The sequence below is a fragment of the Peromyscus maniculatus genome, chromosome 5, assembly GCF_049852395.1.
Source record: "Peromyscus maniculatus bairdii isolate BWxNUB_F1_BW_parent chromosome 5, HU_Pman_BW_mat_3.1, whole genome shotgun sequence".
Taxonomy (NCBI): Eukaryota; Metazoa; Chordata; class Mammalia; order Rodentia; family Cricetidae; genus Peromyscus; species Peromyscus maniculatus.
The window spans coordinates 122,115,098-122,119,855 of NC_134856.1; the positions used below are offsets into that span (position 1 = coordinate 122,115,098).

The following is a 4,758-nucleotide window of genomic DNA, read 5'->3' on the forward strand; positions in this document are numbered from 1 at the left end:
TTTTAACAGGAATACTTGAGGAGGTGTTTTTTTTCCTCCCAATAAGGAAAATAAAAAACAAAAACAAACAAACCAGAAACTTTATTGTCCCATGATGTTGAGGTGACAGTAACTGGCTCCACCCACTGACTCGTTAGTGCTACAGTTGCAGTATTCTATTAGCCCTGTACTCCTTTCTCACGTGCTTGCTGGAGTGCTTGGAAAAGAACAACCCTTTCAGAGACTCTTCAGTTAACTGAGGAATACAATGTATGTAGGAAGACAAGGTAAGTGCCAGGTATAACATGAAAAGTGGATTTGCTAACAGCGCCCAAAATGGAAGAGGCCAAGTCCAAAACTGAGCTATGAAGACAGGTCAAGGATAAAGCGTATTTATCCTAGCTGGGAGTGATGACGCACCTGTAATCCCAGCATTTGAGAGGCTAAGGCGAGACGATCACCCGTTTGGGACCAGTTGGTGATTGCATAGCAAGACTCTGTCTCAAAAGAAAAAAAAATGGGAAAGAATAAATAGTATTTGGAAATACTTGCCCATATCAACACTGCCACGTCAGCTGCCATTGCTCAACTTGTTTTTACTTCGTTTCTGTTCATTCTGGAAACAGAGTGACTCTTTCAGAGACAGCGTAAGGAAAACCCCAGAAGATTTAATGTGAGTGATGCTTCTAAAGAGGATGGATCAGAATGCAGGAGAAGATGCCAGGAAGAAGGTTTTTATTTATTTTAGTTTTTAACAAAATCTTCTGGGTTGCCTCTCCAAAGCAGGTCGATGGTAGAACTCCTGGGACAAAATATAGTCTAACAGCATACAACTAGTTCTGCTAAAGGAAAATTTGTAATGGATTCTACAAATGCTTCAGGTTAGTTTAGTATTTAGCTGAAAATGTGACCTGCCAACTGTCTTAAACATTCAGTTCGTATTGGAGACAGACATGGTCTTTTTCATTTCTTTTCACTCCATGCCACCCAAGGTTTCTATGACAGTCTAAAAATTGGGCTCAGAGATCTTCTGAAAGTATACTAATTTTATTTGTTAATAGAAATATAGTTCCTAAGTAAACACTAACTTAATGATGCTGTTTACACAGATGATATGAAATAAATGTGGCTCTTGCTCCTTCAAGTTCTGCACGATGCAGAGCAGACACACTGGCAGAAAACAACTGGACGCATGGTTCCAGCTGTCAAAGCTGAGATGTAAGACATGCAAAAAAACAGTTAAGTCACACAAAAGCAAAAACGACTGTCCTAGCTGTTAAGCACATTTGAAGTCTGTGTTTTCCAGGCTTTAACACTTTTTCAAATGTAATGCCAGCAGTGGGGAAACCACTACTACCTGGTGCCCAGAGGGCCTGTCCAGTTCTAACAAGAGCTGTGTTCACTATGCAGGAGACTCACTTCTAGGAAGCTCATGTAGATTAACATTAGCTAGCAAGTGAGGGGTCACATCATATATTCTGTTCTGGCCCTTCGATGGACACATACCTCATAGGTACCTGTCCCAATCTTTTGCCCTGATGTGCAACTGGGTGAAGCCTCGTGATGTTTCCATATGAATTTGCACTCAACTACGCTTAGGGTGATGCCTGCTGCTTCAAAGGTGACAGGACATTCCTAAGGAACTGAAGTCAGGAGATCCCAACCTTTGATATGCAGAAGTCTTTAGGGCCAGCCCAGCATTTAGACAGTTGGCGCTTTTATTACGCAACTTTGCGTGCACCTAGCTCTCCTACTGCTCACCCCACCTCCTCTCCCCCTGGCAAACATTGCAAAGCTTTGGACTTTGCTAGGTGATCACCTGACGAGGTACACAGTTTTATCTCCTGCCTCGAGCTGTACTTGGTGGCCAGGCAATCTCTTGGACATGCTTTCCTATAACATTTCTCAGAATATACAACATACTTATAAATGCAAATGTCTAGCCATATTTTGAATTCTTTATACAAACAATTAGACACTAACTTAGATCCTTTAAGGAACAGGTAAACAGCCCTTACTCAAGTAAAAAGATGAAGATTTAAAAAAAAAAAAAGCAAACCACCCATGTTTAATTTTTGTGTTTGTGTTTTGCTTTGTGTTTGAGACAGTCTTGCTGTGCAGCATTGGGTGACTCGGGACTGGTTGTATAGCCAGTTTGTCCTCAAGCTTGTAGCCGTCTCCCTACCTCAGCCACCCAAGTACTGGGATTATAAATATGAGCCACCAGCCTGACATCCATCTGGGTTTAATTGAGATTAGTTTAAATCTGTATTTTTCCAGAAAGTATGTTGCAAGTTAAAATTTTAAACATGAAACAATAACCAGGTGTGGTGGGGCGTGCACTTGGGAGGCAGAGGAGGCACGACAAGGAATTCAAGGCTAACCTCAGCTACATAACGAGTTCAAGATCACCCTGGGATATATATGACCCCATGTGTCTAAAGAAATGGAAGAGGAGGCTGGCAAGATAGCCCAGCGGGTAAAGCTTGCTGTGCCAGTGTGGGGATCCCGATTTGGATGTCCCGAACCCAGGTAGAGCCAGACACAGTAGTAGGCACCTCTAATGCCAGCACTCTCGTGCTGTGGTGGGTGGAGAAGACAGGAGGGCCCCTGTAAGCTCTCAGTCCAATTAGCCTGGGGTGTGAGCAATAAAACACAAGGAACACTGTCCCAGACAATGGAGAAAGCAAGGACCAGGCCCCAAGTTTGCCCTATCACCTCTACACTCACACCTTGGCATGTGCACACCCTTATAGTCTATCATGGTGAATAGTCCATGTCTATGTAAGAAGAATGGGTATTTTCCCCATTGAGTTAGGTGGTCATTTTATCTACTTTAAGCTGAGTTACTTTGTTTACAACACTAGGTCTTCTCTCTACTTGCGTTGCCTTAACCTGTAATTAATCCTAATCTACCTTCAAATAATATCAAACTACTTCTCAATTAGTAGAAGAACTCTAAAGGCCAGGTGTCGGGGAGTGAACCTAGTATCCTGGCACTTGGGAGAGTGAGGCAGGATGATTGGGAATAAGAGAACAATTTGGACTCTATGGAGACCTTGTCTCCCAAAACCAACCAACTAGCTGGTCATGATGATATACGCCTAACATCCCAGCACTTTGGTGGTAGAAGCCAGAGGAAAGAGTTTGAAGCCAGCCTGGGTCACATGAGACCGTGTTTCAAAACCAACTCAAGAACAAAATAAAAAACTCTTTGTATTCCCACTTCTGCATTTATTTTCTTCAGTGTTATTGTTCATGTACATTTTACTTTTACATATTCCGTCATCCTATAAGCCATTGCTCTTATTTTTGTGTTAGGGTAATCAATGCATTTTTAGAACATTTAGGACTGCTAAAATGAAAGTGTCTCAGATTGTGTACTTCTGGGTTAATTAGTTAGCTTTATTTATTTGTGAAGACCCAACTTTTGGGCTATCACCATATTTTCTTGCATGGAAAATTTCCTTGGCCGTTTCTTTTAGCACAAGTCTTTCAGCAGTGAATTCTGTAACTTGTTTGTCCCAGATGCATGTACAATTTTGAATGTATCACTTGAGGCAGATAAGTCTCTAAAGATACATGGTATTAATTTCTTTAATTCCTTAGGCACATCAAGAGGTAGAATCGACTTCCCCTTTTCTTAAGCGTGGTCTGACATTGTGGTTGGATAGATCAACAAATATGGCAGAAATCCCAATGCATTCATCAAGGCTGTGTCTAGGCTTCAGAGTGTGCCAGCCACTCCTGCCTTTGCTTGAAGAAGTCAGACACCTTGAGCTCAAGTAAACTTGAATTATGAGACAGAGTATGGAAAAAGAAGAGTGTTGTGTAATATTTTGTTTTTGTGCTCTGACAAATAAAGCTTGCCTGAGATCAGAGGGTGGAGCTAGCCACTAGTTAACCATAGAGATTAGGCAGTGGAGGCACACACCTTAAATCTCAGAACTTGGGAGGCTCACACCTTTGATTCCAGCACTTGGGAGGCTCATGCCTTTGATCTCAGCACAATCTGGAGGTGGAGACAGAAATATAAGGCAGGTGGAGACAGGATCTTGGCCCCCCTTTCCGTCTGAGGATTTGTAGAGTAAGAAGTCACTGGTAGCTACTCAGCTTCTCTGATCTTTCAGGTTATTACCCCAATATTTGACTCCTGATTTTTATTGATAAGACTAATTAGAATCATGCTTCAGAACAGCCGGTGTGAAGGAAGACCAGATGTAAGTAAGACATGTGAGAAAGACCTTCTTGGACCTTTCATTCCAGCCCATGTACTTACTAAATTCAGTTGGGGCAGTGACCTTAGCTGATTCCATAATGGGCAGAAGTATAGTCCAGCAGCTCCCTTCCCAAATTCATAATCTAATCACATGGGACAAGAAAAATGAGTTAAAATATTTAATCTATTATAAAATACCTTCCAGAAAATTACTCCTGGGTCTAGAGCCAACTGATTCCCCTCCAGGAATATCCCAGTAGATAAGAGGGTGTGATGATTAATTCTCATTGTTAACTTGACTGGATTTAGGGTCACTTAGGAGACCAGTGGGGCACATCTGTGTGTGTGTGTCTGGCAGGGCATTTCCCAAGAGGGTTAATGAAAAGAGGAGCACTCACCCTGAGTGGTACCATCCCGTGGGCTGGAGTTCTAGACAGTAAAAGGGAAAGGGGACAAATGGCAGACGTTGGGGTTCTCGCGCTCCCTGCTTCCTGGTCTCCATGGTAACTTCTGATAACTGTATGGAACACTCTAAAACCAAGAAGCTCAAATAAAGTCCT

The 4,758-nt window shown here is 42.3% G+C and overlaps 1 long non-coding RNA gene across 1 annotated transcript; it reads right to left on the reverse strand.

Moving 5' to 3' along the window:
• Window positions 1-1,007: 1,007 nt before the first annotated feature.
• On the reverse strand, window positions 1,008-4,329 carry LOC143273201 (uncharacterized). The gene is made up of 2 exons (XR_013051094.1): window positions 4,259-4,329; window positions 1,008-1,190 (listed from the first exon to the last, which is right to left on the reverse strand). It is a non-coding gene; the product is annotated as an uncharacterized LOC143273201 (long non-coding RNA).
• Between the last annotated feature and the right edge of the window lie 429 nt (window positions 4,330-4,758).